Source organism: Mytilus trossulus, chromosome 4, assembly GCF_036588685.1.
Source record: "Mytilus trossulus isolate FHL-02 chromosome 4, PNRI_Mtr1.1.1.hap1, whole genome shotgun sequence".
NCBI classification, from domain to species: domain Eukaryota; kingdom Metazoa; phylum Mollusca; class Bivalvia; order Mytilida; family Mytilidae; genus Mytilus; species Mytilus trossulus.
The window spans coordinates 57,871,571-57,888,087 of record NC_086376.1 but is presented as its reverse complement, the minus strand read 5'-3'; positions in this window follow the sequence as shown (position 1 = coordinate 57,888,087).

The following is a 16,517-nucleotide window of genomic DNA, read 5'->3' as shown; positions in this document are numbered from 1 at the left end:
TTTTCAATCGTGCCCATGTTTCTGATGATAACAATGTGTTCTTAGAGATGAAATGACCCTATATGAGCGCATGAACCCGTTCCAGCGCTCGGTTAAAACCCTGTTACCTATTCGTTACCTATTCACTTATATTACGAGTTTTGTAAGTTGCACCTTTTAGAAAAGGATTTTTTCATTGTCTACATGTCTCTTGTGGTAACAATGTGTTCTTAGAGATAAATTACCCTATTAGCGCGCATGTACCCGTTCCAGCGCTCAGTAAATACCCTGTTACCTATTCCTTACTTATTTGCTTTTAATGCGCTGGGTATACGGTGCACCTTGAAATAAATCCTTTTTTAATTGTGTTCATGTTTCTGGTGGTAAAAGTGTGTTTATAGAGATGAAATGACCCTAAAAGAGCGCATGAACCCGTTCCAGCGCTCGGTTAATACACTGTTACCTATTCGTTACCTATTCGTTACCTATTCGTTACCTATTCGTCACTTTTCACTTATTATACGTTTGTTGTACGTTGCACCTTTTAGAAAAGGATTTTTAATTGTTTACATGTCTCTTGTGGTAACAATGTGTTCTTAGAGATAAAATTACCCTATTAGCGCCCATGTACCCGTTCCAGCGCTCAGTAAATACCCTGTTACCTATTCGTTACCTATTCACTTATAATATTTTTTTTGTACGTTGCACCTTTAAGAAAAGGATTTTCAATTGTGTCCGTGTCTCTGGTGGTAACAATGTGTTCTTAGAGATGACATGACCCTATTAGCGCCCATGTACCCGTTCAAGCGCTCGGTTAAAACCCAGTTACCTATTCGTTACCTATTCGTTACTTATTCGCTTTTAATACGTTTGTTGTACGTTGCACCTTTTAGAAAAGGATTTTTCATTGTCTACATGTCTCTTGTGGTAACAATGTGTTCTTAGAGATGAAATTACCCTATTAGCGCGCATGTACCCGTTCCAGCGCTCAGTAAATACCCTGTTACCTATTCGTTACCTATTCGTTACTTATTCGCTTTTAAAACGTTTGTTGTACGTTGCACCTTTTAAAAAAGGATTGTCAATTGTGCCCATGTCTCTGGTGGTAACAATGTGTTCTTAGAGATGAAATGACCCTATTAGAGCGCATGTATCCGTTCCAGCGCTCAGTAAATACCCTGTTACCTATTCCTTACTTATTTGCTTTTAATGCGCTGGGTATACGGTGCACCTTGAAATAAATCCTTTTTTAATTGTGTTCATGTTTCTGGTGGTAAAAGTGTGTTTATAGAGATGAAATGACCCTAAAAGAGCGCATGAACCCGTTCCAGCGCTCGGTTAATACACTGTTACCTATTCGTTACCTATTCGTTACCTATTCGTTACCTATTCGTCACTTTTCACTTATTATACGTTTGTTGTACGTTGCACCTTTTAGAAAAGGATTTTTAATTGTTTACATGTCTCTTGTGGTAACAATGTGTTCTTAGAGATAAAATTACCCTATTAGCGCCCATGTACCCGTTCCAGCGCTCAGTAAATACCCTGTTACCTATTCGTTACCTATTCACTTATAATATTTTTTTTGTACGTTGCACCTTTAAGAAAAGGATTTTCAATTGTGTCCGTGTCTCTGGTGGTAACAATGTGTTCTTAGAGATGACATGACCCTATTAGCGCCCATGTACCCGTTCAAGCGCTCGGTTAAAACCCAGTTACCTATTCGTTACCTATTCGTTACTTATTCGCTTTTAATACGTTTGTTGTACGTTGCACCTTTTAGAAAAGGATTTTTCATTGTCTACATGTCTCTTGTGGTAACAATGTGTTCTTAGAGATGAAATTACCCTATTAGCGCGCATGTACCCGTTCCAGCGCTCAGTAAATACCCTGTTACCTATTCGTTACCTATTCGTTACTTATTCGCTTTTAAAACGTTTGTTGTACGTTGCACCTTTTAAAAAAGGATTTTCAATTGTGCCCATGTCTCTGGTGGTAACAATGTGTTCTTAGAGATGAAATGACCCTATTAGAGCGCATGTATCCGTTCCAGCGCTTGGTAAATAACCTGTTACCTATTCGTTACTTATTCGCTTTTAATGGGCTGGGTATACGGTGCACCTTGAAATAAATTCTTTTTTAATTGTGTTCATGACTCTGGTGATAACAGTGTGTTCTTAGAGATGAAATGACCCTAAAAGAGCGCATGAACCCGTTCCAGCGCTCGGTTAATACCCTGGTACCTATTCGTTACCTATTCGTTACCTATTCGTCACTTTTCACTAATAATACGTTTGTTGTACGTTGCACCTTTTAGAAAAGGATTTTTAATTGTCTACATGTCTCTTGTGGTAACAATGTGTTCTTAGAGATGAAATTACCCTATTAGCGCCCATGAACCCGTTCCAGCGCTCAGTAAATACCCTGTTACCTATTCGTTACCTATTCACTGATAATTCGTTTGTTGTACGTTGCACCTCTTAGAAAAGGATTTTCAATTGTGTCCGTGTCTCTGGTGGTAACAATGTGTTCTTAGAGATGACATGACCCTATTAGCGCGCATGTACCCGTTCAAGCGCTCGGTGAATACCCTGTTACCTATTCGTTACCTATTCGTTACTTATTCGCTTTTAATACGTTTGTTATACGTTGCACCTTTTAAAAAAGGATTTTCAATTGTGCCCATGTCTCTGGTGGTAACAATGTGATCTTAGAGATGAAATGACCCTATAAGCGCGTATGTACCCGTTCCAGCGCTCGGTTAATACCCTGTTACCTATTCGTTACCTATTCACTTATAATACGTTTGTTGTACATTGCACCTTTTAGAATAGGATTTTTAATTAAGTCCATGTCTCAGGTGGTTACAATGTGTTCTTAGAGATGAAATAACCCTATTGCCGCGTATACACCCGTTCCAGCGCTCGGTTAATACCCTGTTACCTATTCACTTACAATACGTTTGATGAACGTTGCACCTTTTACAAAAGGATTTTCAATTGTGTCCAGGTCTCTGGTGGTAATAATGTGTTCTTAGAGATGAAATACCCTTATAAGCGCACATGTACCCGTTCCAGCGCTTGGTCAATACCCTGTTACCTATTCACTTATAATAGGTTTGTTGTATGTAAAACCTTTTAGAAAAGGATTTTTGATTAAGTTTATATCTCTGGTGATAATAATGTGTTCTTAGAGATAAAATGACCCTATTAGTGCTCATGTACCCGTTCCAGCGCTCGGTTAATACCCTGTTACCTATTCGTTACCTATTCACTTATAATAGGTTTGTTGTATGTAGAACCTTTTAGAAAAGGATTTTTGATTAAGTTCATATCTCTGGTGGTAATAATGTGTTCTTAGAGATGAAATGACCCTATTAGTGTGCATGCACCAGTTCCAGCGCTCTGTTTATACCCTGTTACCTATTCACTTATAACAAGTTTGTTGTACGTTGCACATTTTAGAAAAGGATTTTCAATTGTGCTCATGTCTATGGTGGTAACAATGTGTTCTTAGTGATGAAATCACCCTATTATTGCGCATGCACCTGTTCCAGACCTCGGTTAATACCTGTTACTTATTCACTTATAAAACGTTTGTTGTACGTTGCACCTTTTAAAAAAGGTTTTTGAATTACTAGTATGTCTGTATCTTTTGTGGTAACAATGTGTTCTTAGAGATGAAATTACCCTATTAGCGCGCATGTACCCGTTCCAGCGCTCGGTAAAAAACCTGTTTCCTATTCTTTACCTTTTCACTTATAATACGTTTGTTATTAAGTAAAAGTTCACAGTTTTTTTTTCTGTGTTTGACTGATACCCTGTTACCTTTTGGTTTTATTTACTGATTTGTCATTTGTCAGAGTCAATATGATTGGACATAATGAAGTTTAAATAAAGAAAGATGATCTGGTTTTGTAAGCAATTAATAAAATTACTTTTACCAAGTCAGGAATAAAACATTTATCTATTCTTTAGGTTTGTTTAAGCTTTTGATTTTGTCATTTGATTATAGGGACATACCTTTTCAAAGTTTCCTAGGACTTCAGTTTTTTTTTTATTTTACCTCCTTGTATAAACTACTTATATTGATTTAAAGTAGCTGTTCATTTATGAGTTTTAGATACTGTAGAAACGAAGATAGAACAGGTTGCCTATCACTGTCTCTTGGCTTTAAAATAAGTGACATATGTTATAACATATATGATGTATCAAACAAAAAACAGAGATGCTTAATGTTCCTGGTGCATTATCCATTTCAGAAATCAGTGTAGGAATATATCAAAACAACTAACAACTGTACATGCATTTATTTACATAACAGCATATAGATATAAGCAATCATATTAAATATATTTATAATGGTCTACTTAGGGCTTCTGTCCTTATCTTGCTATTTATCAAATTCAATACAGCTTTAGTAAAATTTCTAAGAGTGTAGATTTAAAACTGAGCACAACATTTACATCAAAGAAAACACAGTATCCTTTCATAAATAATTAATAGCATCTGTTATATAAAATTGAAGTATTAACATGTTTCTGCTTTTGCACATATTTTCCTTGTAGAACCCTGACAAATATAGTTCAAAATCACATATGATGAATAAAAATAAAGCAATATCCCTATTTTTTGGTAGCAGCTATGTGACAAGTACAGCTTTCTCTTAAATGTTAAATTTACTATTCTTATAAATTAAAACTCTGAATGTTTACACTGCCATTACACATGAAACATTTAATCAAAATCATCCAAAATGTACAAACAAAAATAAGTCTGAACATACTACACTACACATAAAAAGTATAAACACAATGGGCATATATCATTTACAATTTATCTGGTTCTTCTACATGTATGAAACGGAGCAAAAAAGAAGCCCACTTAACACCATAGAAGGTACCAAAACATGTTTTCAATAATAAAGGAGTAAGTTCGGTAAGGACCATATTTGGCCCCAAAAGTTCATAGTAACAAGACAATAAATGTTTTAAGTTGCCCTAAAGACATGTGAGAAAGTTAAACAGAACTGTTTTTGTCAAAGTTTGATTCTAACACGTTGATTTTTACATCCCAAAACGGTCAAAATGAGGGATTTCAGTGAAATTTGACAAAATCAGCTGAATTTCAATCACATTGAGGACCAGGAAACATAGACCGCAGTCGTCGACAAACTTAATATTCAAATAAGACATGTCAAATGTCTCTACAAACATTATTTTAAAAGATCTTTGTTGTCGACGTATGCACTCTATGTTGCTCGTCCAATAATCTAAGGAAATGTTCCCAGTTTCATTGATTTTTTCATGAAAAATCAATATTAGTACAACTTGTAACGTCATAATGAAACGCAGACACGTAATTTTTTTAACAAAATGGCTAATTTCCTATCTAGTCACTTTTAAAATTAGCTATACTTCATTATGATATTGATCAATTAATCCGAATTTGAAATTTACGCTTAAAAAGGGGGCCATTTTCGGACCTTATCGAACATACTCCTTTGATTGTATGTAGGTACTTGGTCATCACTAAAACTTTCATTAAGTACATTTAACTAAAAAAAAAGTTATCTATTAAACCACATTTAACCATGAAATAATCTAAACCAAACTTGATCTCTATAAAGTTGCAAGTAGAATAAGAGGCACCAGATAACCTAAAAAACCCGCTTCAGTGCATAGATTAAAAGAAATATATGGTACATAAAAAAGAAAGTACAGCAATCAAGATTCCTGCTTTGACATTATACAATTTGAAAAATATCTCTTCAGGGTACATTAAAAACAAGATATTCCATTTTTAAATCATTGTACTGCAACCTTTAAATTGTGCTATAAGGACAAAGTCTACCCTAAGGATTATTGAATTTTAACAGTTTCTGAAAGTCGTATGACTATTATTAAAGAATGACAAAAACCTAATACCTGTAATTCGAAAAAAATACATTTTCATAAAAAAAAGAACAAATGCAGCCCTGAAAATTTGAACAGGATTGGAAGGATATATCCTGTAAAAATTGTATTTGGTCTGATGATTTCTTGTTACTTAAATTATACATTGCATTGAAAATTTTGAGGATTCATCATTTGGTCCTGTGAATGCCAAACCTCAATTTCCAGGACTGCAATAAGTCCATTACACAGTGGCAAAGAATCATTAGCTATCATATTAAAATGACAGTTTTAAAAAAAAGCTTTGGGTATTACAATATGAGATTTTCACACCCAGCTGCCAAGTTCAACAAAGAGCCAAAATTATTGACCTATAATTTAACTGTAAAAAAACATACCAAAAAATGTTTTGTTTTTCCTGTATATAACGTAACAGTACCCAAATTGCAACGAGTACTCAAACTGCACCTATTTAGCAAACATAGCAGTGGAAATCTTACAAGATTTCCTAGAGACTAAACAAGTTGTATGTTTATGATCCGATAGTATGCACGTCTTCCAACATAGGTTAATATATTTAGATAAACACTAAACGTTTACAGTATTTATCAACAGAGGAAGTGTTTACTGAAAAAGCAAAATGTACTGAAACGTTTACATGCGACGCCATCAAAATGTCATCTTTTTAAAACTAGCAAATACAATATGTTTCAAGTATCCATTTCTTAACAAAAGAAGAGTAAGCTTGTACAAATATCCAATTGTTCAAAATATTAAAAAACAAGAATGTGTCCACAGTACACTGATGCCCCACTCGCACTATCATTTTCTATGTTTAGTGGACCATGAAATTGGAATAAATTCTCTAATTTGGCACTAAAATTAGAATGATGTTATCAAAGGGAACATGTACACCAAATTTCAAGTTGATTGGACTTCTACTTTATCAAAAACTACCTTGACCAAAAACTTTAACCTGAAATTTGCACTATCATTTTCTATGTTTAATGAACCGTAAAATTGGGGTCAGAACTCTAATTTGGCATTCAAATTATACAGATCATATCATAGGGCACATGTATACTAAGTTTCAAGTTGATTGGACTTCAACTTCATCAAAAACTAATTTGAACAAAAACTTTAACCTAAAGCGGGAAAGACAGATGGATGCACAGACGGACAAACGAACGGAAGCACAGACCAGAAAACATAATGCCCCTCTACTATCGTAGGTGGGGCATAAAAAACCAAATACTCTGTTATTCGACTTCTTATGATGCAAATTTGAGCATGGATGCGATATGTCCAATTTGGGTACTCCTCATTACAAAATAATTGATGATTTGGAGGTTAGTTCAGACCAATTTTTCTAGGATTTCATATGAATTGAAAATCAAGTTGGTGTACCTATATAATAAAGAAGGATATGGCTACAAAATAAACACAAAATGGAAATGTTTGTCTTGATCATAAAAAAAAGCAGTTTAAAAATAGTCAAAATAGATGCAACTTGGGTATTCTCTACAAACCAAGATCTTCCCGGATTTTTCTTCTGGTTGCAATAGAGTCTACCTAAAAAAAAAATTCAAAAACACTTTTGATAAATAAAATTTGGCATAGAATAATCTATTAAAATTTTATATTAATCAAAAAGACAATTATTTTGTCATGTCTGAGTGTAACAAATGCTTTACAATCAGAAATTTTCAATTATCTATCTCCCTTATATTTGGCAACAGTATAAAGAAACCATGTATTTTTTATAAAGAAGAGTGCACACGCTGAAATGTCTCGCCTTCTTTACTAATCATTGATATTATGTAAATAGTCCTATATATAACATGAATAAAGCTTTATCACAAGTGTCTCCTAAAGTTAATATTTACCAATTTTTTTAAGATCACTAAACCTTGACCAATGAACCATGAAAAAGAGGTCAAGGTCAGATGAACCATGCCAGGCAGAGATTTTAACAATTCTTTCATACAACAAATAAAATTGACCTATTGCTTATAGTTTAAGAAAGACAGACCAAAACACAAAAACTTAACACTGAGCAATGAACCGTGAAAATTAGGTCAAGGTCAAATAAAACCTACCCTGCTGACATATAGATCATAAAACATTTCCATGAAAATGAGGTCAAGGTCAGATGATATCAGTCAGCTACACATGTACACCTTACAATCATTCCATACAACAAATATAGTAGACCTTTTGCATAAAGTATGAAAAAAACAGACCAAAACATAAAAACTTAACTATAACTACTGAACCATGAAAAGGTTAGATGACATGTACAGCTTACAGGCCTTCCTTTCACCAAATATACTAGACCTATTGCTTATAGCATCTGAGATATGTACTTGCCTTCAAAACTTAACCTTGATCACTAATCCATGATATCCTACTACTTATAATCGGAGAGAATTCAACATGACAAAAAATCAAGTGGTCACTGAACCATGAAAATGAGGCCAAGGACATTGGACATGTGACTGACGGAAACGTCGTAACATGAGCCATCTATAGCATACAAAGGATGAAATAATCTAGGTCTCCCACCTTCTAAAATATAAAGCTTTTAAGAAGTTAGCAAAATAATCTCCATGGAAATGAGACATGCCAATGCTTTATATACAACTGCATACCTCGTGCATAAAAAGAAAATAAGGAACGAATAAGAAACAGGGAATTAACTGAGCGCTGGAACGGGTACATACGCGCTAATAGGGGTATTTCATCTATAAGAACACATTATTACCACCAGAGATATGAATTTAATTGAAAATCCTTTTCTAAAAGGTGCAACGTACAACAAACGTATTATAAGTGAATAGGTAACGAATAGGTAACGAATAGGTAACAGGGTACTTACTGAGCGCTGGAACTGGTACATATGCGGCAATAGGGGTATTTCATCTATAAGAACACATTTTTACCACCAGAGATATGAATTTAATTGAAAATCCTTTTCTAAAAGGTGCAACGTACAACAAACGTACTATAAGTGAATAGGTAACGAATAGGTAACGAATAGGTAACAGGGTATTAACCAAACGCTGGAACGGGAACATGCGCGCTAATAGGGTAATTTCATCTCTAAGAATACCTTGTTACCACCGGAGACTTGAAAACAATTAAAAAACGATGCATTTCAAGGTGCACCGTATACCCCGCGCTTTAAAAGCGAATAAGTAACGAATAGGTAACAGGGTACTTACTGAGCGCTGGAACGGGTACATGCGCGCTAATAGAGTTATTTCATCTCTAAGAACACATTGTTACCACCAGAGACATGGTCACAATTGAAAATCCTTTTCTAAAAGGTGCAATGTACAACAAACGTATTATAAGTGATTAGGTAACGAATAGGTAACGAATAGGTAACAGGGTATTAACCGAACGCTGGAACGGGTACATGTGCGCCAATATGGTCATTTCATCTCTAAGAACACATTCTTACCACCAGAGACTTGAAAACAATTAAAAAACGATTCATTTCAAGGTGCACCGTATACCCCGCGCATTAAAAGCGAATAAGTAACGAATAGATGACAGGTTATTTACCGACTGCTGGAACGGGTACATGCGCTCTAATAGGGTCATTTCATCTCTAAGAACACATTGTTACCACCAGAGACATGAACGAAATTAAAAAACGATTTATTTCAAGGTGCAACGTATACCTCGTGCATAAAAAGAAAATAAGGAACGAATAAGAAACAGGGAATTAACTGAGCGCTGGAACGGGTACATACGCGCTAATAGGGGTATTTCATCTATAAGAACACATATTTACCACCAGAGATATGAATTTAATTGAAAATCCTTTTCTAAAAGGTGCAACGTACAACAAACGTACTATAAGTGAATAGGTAACGAATAGGTAACGAATAGGTAACAGGGTATTAACCAAACGCTGGAACGGGAACATGCGCGCTAATAGGGTAATTTCATCTCTAAGAACACCTTGTTACCACCGGAGACTTGAAAACAATTAAAAAACGATGCATTTCAAGGTGCACCGTATACCCCGCGCTTTAAAAGCGAATAAGTAACGAATAGGTAACAGGGTACTTACTGAGCGCTGGAACGGGTACATGCGCGCTAATAGAGTTATTTCATCTCTAAGAACACATTGTTACCACCAGAGACATGGTCACAATTGAAAATCCTTTTCTAAAAGGTGCAATGTACAACAAACGTATTATAAGTGATTAGGTAACGAATAGGTAACGAATAGGTAACAGGGTATTAACCGAACGCTGGAACGGGTACATGCGCGCCAATATGGTCATTTCATCTCTAAGAACACATTCTTACCACCAGAGACTTGAAAACAATTAAAAAACGATTCATTTCAAGGTGCACCGTATACCCCGCGCATTAAAAGCGAATTAGTAACGAATAGATGACAGGTTATTTACCGATTGCTGGAACGGGTACATGCGCTCTAATAGGGTCATTTCATCTCTAAGAACACATTGTTACCACCAGAGACATGAACGAAATTAAAAAACGATTTATTTCAAGGTGCAACGTATACCTCGTGCATAAAAAGAAAATAAGGAACGAATAAGAAACAGGGAATTAACTGAGCGCTGGAACGGGTACATACGCGCTAATAGGGGTATTTCATCTATAAGAACACATTATTACCACCAGATATATGAATTTAATTGAAAATCCTTTTCTAAAAGGTGCAACGTACAACAGACGTACTATAAGTGAATAGGTAACGAATAGGTAACAGGGTATTAACCGAGCGCTGGAATGGGTACATGCGCTCTTATAGGGGTAGTACATCTATAAGAACACATTATTACCACCAGAGATATGAATTTAATTGAAAATCTTTTTCTAAAAGGTGCAACGTACAACAAACGTACTATAAGTGAATAGGTAACGAATAGGTAACGAATAGCTAACAGGGTATTAACCGAACGCTGGAACGGGTACATGCGCGCTAAAAGGGTCATTTCATCTGTAGGAACACATTGTTACCACCAGAGACATGAACACAATTAAAAAATGATTTATTTCAAGGTGCAACGTATACCTCGTGCATAAAAAGAAAATAAGGAACGAATAAGAAACAGGGAATTAACTGAGCGCTGGAACGGGTACATACGCGCTAATAGGGGTATTTCATCTATAAGAACACATTATTTCCACCAGAGATATGAATTTAATTGAAAATCCTTTTCTAAAAGGTGCAACGTACAACAAACGTATTATAAGTGAATAGGTAACGAATAGGTAACGAATAGGTAACAGGGTATTAACCGAACGCTGGAACGGGTACATGCGCGTTAATTGGGTCATTTCATCTCTAAGAACACCTTGTTACCACCGAAGACTTGAAAACAATTAAAAAACGATTCATTTCAAGGTGCACCGTATACCCCGCGCTTTAAAAGCGAATAAGTAACGAATAGGTAACAGGGTACTTACTGAGCGCTGGAACGGGTACATGCGCGCTAATAGAGTTATTTCATCTCTAAGAACACATTGTTACCACCAGAGACATGGTCACAATTGAAAATCCTTTTCTAAAAGGTGCAATGAACAACAAACGTATCATAAGTGAATAGGTAACGAATAGGTAACGAATAGGTAACAGGGTATTAACCGAACGCTGGAACGGGAACATGCGCGCTAATATGGTCATTTCATCTCTAAGAACACATTATTACCACCAGAGACTTGAAAACAATTAAAAAACGATTCATTTCAAGGTGCACCGTATGCCCAGCGCATTAAAAGCGAATTAGTAACGAATAGATGACAGGTTATTTACCGACTGCTGGAACGGGTACATGCGCTCTAATAGGGTCATTTCATCTCTAAGAACACATTGTTACCACCGGAGACAGGAACACAATTAAAAAACGATTTATTTCAAGGTGCAACGTATACCTCGTGCATAAAAAGCAAATAAGGAACGAATAAAAAACAGGGTATTAACTGAGCGCTGGAACGGGTACATACGCGCTAATAGGGGTCTTTCGTCTCTAAGAACACATTATTACCACCAGAGATATGAATTTAATTGAAAATCCTTTGCTAAAAGGTGCAACGTACAACAAACGTTCTATAAGTGAATAGGTAACGAATAGGTAACGAATAGGTAACAGGGTATTTACCTAGCACTGGAACGGGTACATGCGCGCTAATAGGATAATTTCATCTCTAAGACCACATTGTTATCACAAGAGACATGGAGACAATTAAAAATCCTTTTCTAAAAGATGCAACGTACAACAAACGTATTATAAGTGAATAGGTAACGAATAGGTAACAGGGTACTTACTAAGCGCTGGAACTGGTACATATGCGGTAATAGGGGTATTTCATCTATAAGAACACATTATTACCACTAGAGATATGAATTTAATAGAAAATCCTTTTCTCAAAGGTGTAACGTACAACAAACGTATCATAGGTGAAAAGGTAACGAATAGGTAACAGGGTATTAACCGAGCGCTGGGACGGGTTCATGCGTGCTAATAGGGTATTTTCATCTCTAAGAACACATTTTTACCACCAGAGACACGGACACAATTGAAAATTCTTTTCTAAAAAGTGCAACGTACAACAAACGTATTATAGGTGAATAGGTAACGAATAGGTAACAGGGTATTTACTGAGCGCTGGGACGGGTACATACGCGGTAATAGGGGTATTTCATCTATAAGAACACATTATTACCACTAGAGATATGAATTTAATAGAAAATCATTTTCTCAAAGGTGCAACGTACAACAAACGTATCATAAGTGAATAGGTAACGAATAGGTAACGAATAGGTAACGAATAGGTAACGAATATGTAACAGGGTATTAACCGAGCGCTGGAACGGGTACATTTGTGCTAATTAGGGTATTTTCATCTCTAAGAACACTTTTTTACCACCAGAGACACGGACACAATTGAAAATTCCTTTCTAAAAGGGACAACGTACAACAAACGTTTTATTTAAGTGAATAGGTAACGAATATGTAACAGGGTATTAACTGAGCGCTGGAACGGGAACATGCGCGCTAAAAGGGTATTGTCATCTCTAAAAACACAATTTTACCACCAGAGACACGGACACAATTGAAAATTTTAAAATTTTTGATATTTTTCCTGTTTCCATGGTTACGGCGGCCATTTTGAAAATTCCAACTTCAAAATCCAACTCTGCCTATGCCAGTTACCATTCCTGTAAAGATTCATCCAGTTTGCTGAAAATTCTTATTTTTGAAATTTTAGACCTTTTTGCATTGTTTCCATGGAAACAAGACCTATTTTGGAAATTCCAACTCCAAGTGCCACATCTACCAATGTTGCTCTTCATTACTGTGAAGTTTTATGAAGTTTTGAGCATTTGGAGAATTTTGAAAATTTTGGTGTAGTTTCCATAGCAAAATAGTAGTTCCAATGATAGCCAAAATTATCCAACACCTGAACATAGTGGGCACCTACATTGTTTTAAAATATGATGATTCTGAGTTGAAGCATATCCAAACAGTTCACCGAAAACCAAAAACTGATTTTTTTCAAAATTGTGCCGTTTCCATGGTAACGGCAGCCATTATTAAACTATTCCATGCCATAATTAAAAAGGGGGAAGGATATTAAAAATCAAATAAGTAACGAATAGGTAACGAATAGGGAATAGGGAATAGGTAACGAATAGGTAACGAATAGGGAATAGGGAATAGGTAACGAATAGGCAACGAATAGGGAATAGGGAATAGGTAACGAATAGGCAACGAATAGGGAATAGGGAATAGGTAACGAATAGGTAACGAATAGGGAATAGGGAATAGGTAACGAATAGGTAACGAATAGGGAATAGGGAATAGGTAACGAATAGGGAATAGGGAATAGGTAACGAATAGGGAATAGGGAATAGGTAACCAACTTGACGCCCATATTTTAAGCTGCAAGTCAAGGAGAAGGAGATGTTTGGGTCATTATGTTTCCTATAATACATATGATTCCTCTGTAATTTTCTTGAAAATTGTGGGCATTTGGGCCTTTCATGCAATGGACCGAAATTGTATTGTCCGATCCCTCGCGAACTAAGCTATAGAAATTTGTATTCTGACTTGTTTATCAAGTCTACCTGGCTATGATATTTGCATATTTCTGTTTCTGTCGTTTTCTTTGTATCGTCTCACGATTTTCTCTCAGCCAGCACCAATCCAGAAGTGGCAGCTAGTCTTACAACATGTGCTGGTATTGGGATGGTTCCGTTTGTAGTTGTTGTAATACACTCTACATTCATTGGTAAGGATGAGAACAACAACGGTGTAGGGTTTGACATTAAAGATTCATTTGTATCAGTTTCAACCAGCCTCGAAACCAAGAACGAGCTGGTTAAAGAAGGTGCCACTATAGTTGCGGTAGTGGCTGGCATCGTGTTTGCTGGCATTCTTGGTAATGTGAAGTAGATTGACGTTATCTTATGTGGTCCAAAAGAACTCTTCTTGGTGTCTAATTGCCTGTTTCTTGAGGAATGGGCCACCGGTAGCCTAGTTAAGGGGTGAAGTAGTCTTCCTTATCACTCTGCCCTGGATGAGCTATGATGCCAACAGAGGTACTTGTTTTACTTTTTTGGCTCTCTGGTTCTCCGAGAACATTTGACAGGGCCACGGGTTTTGCTTCTCCCTTTTAATGTCTGTATCGTCTATTTCTCATATCGATGTTGGATGTCTTCTTCTCTGTGTTCGTCTTGTTTAATGGTCTCAATTAATTCTCTTTTTAAGATCAAATTTAATTGAGGCGCTTTTGCCAACATCTTGAGCATGATCGTTCATTTATGATATAGTACCTGATTTGACAGCTCGATTCCTTGTAAATGCGCGTCTAGTAATGGTTCACCTAATAAACGTTGTTCCTTGAATTGCTAATGCGATGAACGTGAAATACCTGTTGTCTGCCTTTTCTGTCACAATTTACTGGGTAGGTTACATCTGAGTTTTGATTCAACACATTAAAGGGACCCCGCCAATATCTTGCTAACTTAGGGGATTGTCCGAGTTTACGTACAGGAAAGAAAATAAACACATTGTTTAATTCCAACTTAATTGTGTGTCATGATATTGCTTCTGCCGAAGTTTTTCCTCTGTTAACATGATTATGTATAAACCTATGTAAAAAAGCAACTTGTATAGCTGCAAACAGTTATTAACTAGATGTACTTTCTTCTCCGACAAATAGGAACTTGTTTCATTGACCAACTTCTGTAGTTCGATGTCCAGTTTTTGATTTCTGTGCTCTTTATTAGCTGTTATTAAAGAGAGAGGGTTAGCGCTATAGAACCCGTTTTAATCCACCATTTTCTACATTTGAAAATGCCTGTACCAAGTCAGGAATATGACAGTTCTTGTCTATTCGTTTTTGATGCGTTTTGTTATTTGATTTTGCCATGTGATTATGGACTTTCCGTATTGATTTTCCTCTGAGTTCGGTATTTTTGTGATTTTACTTTTTGCTAGTGTTTCCAGTCATGGTGATGACATCTCCTATTAGAATTATTTGTCCAACAATTGTTCCGGCTCGTATTGTTGTGACATTGTTTGAAACATTGATTAAACTTATTGGCACATGTTATCGCGCTTCAACCAGGATGTTTGCCAGTAAAGCGTTATGCATTTTTACAAAATTCTCGCATGGTTCAAGAATGTCAATCTGCAGTTTACTGGTTGAAGTATCATAGTCGTTTAACCTACCATGCGAAATAAAGGTTCTTTTCCTGATGATATACTGATATCCTCTGCGACTGAAATACGGTAAAAGCCTATTTTACCAGAAAACGCCATAGAATATGTGTTTCTTTTGCACTGAAGGATTTCCTGTTATAAATCTATTTTGCAATCATTCTTTTTCTTAAAATCTAAACCAACTATCCCGTCAATAGATAGATCGACAACCAAAGCTTCAACTATTAACCTTTTTTTCCAATCTCTATACAGAACTATCCCTTACCAGCTATGCTAAGCTCTGTTCTGTTTCAATTTTGCCAAAATGTGGTTTCAGTTCAATGTCTGGGAGTTCCTTTTTCTGAATTCTGTAAAAAAAGGCTTGAGAAACTATAGTTATCGTGGTACCAGTCTATCAAAAACTTTGTATATTGGTTATAAACTGATAATTTCTGCAATGAAGATGATGTTCTCTCACTAAATAATTCAAAATTTGTTGGGTGACTATGTTGAAAGCATCTATCTCATCGAAAAGGAGACAAAGCATACAAGAGATACAGTTAAATCAGCCTAATATGCTGACTTACATATAGAAATTAACAATGATGATCGTTTAAAAACAAAACTTTACGATAAAACAGATGATTTAAGCCTTCCAATTGTGAACTTTCCATTTCTAAGAAGCAACATTTCAGCAGCGCCTGCATACGGATTATATATTTCCCAGCTGTTACGATATTCGATGTCTGGTGTTTCCTATCCTAATTTCCTTGGCTAAGGGTCACTACTCAAAAGAAAGCTGTTAAACCAAGAGTTTCAATTGGCGAAGTTGAAATCGTCTCTTCTTTTAGCACTATAGATCCGTTTAAATGTCCCTTTTGTATCCCTCGCCTCTCTTCCATTTGGTGTATTTTGTATGAGTCTGTCTCATAAGCAATCATATGACA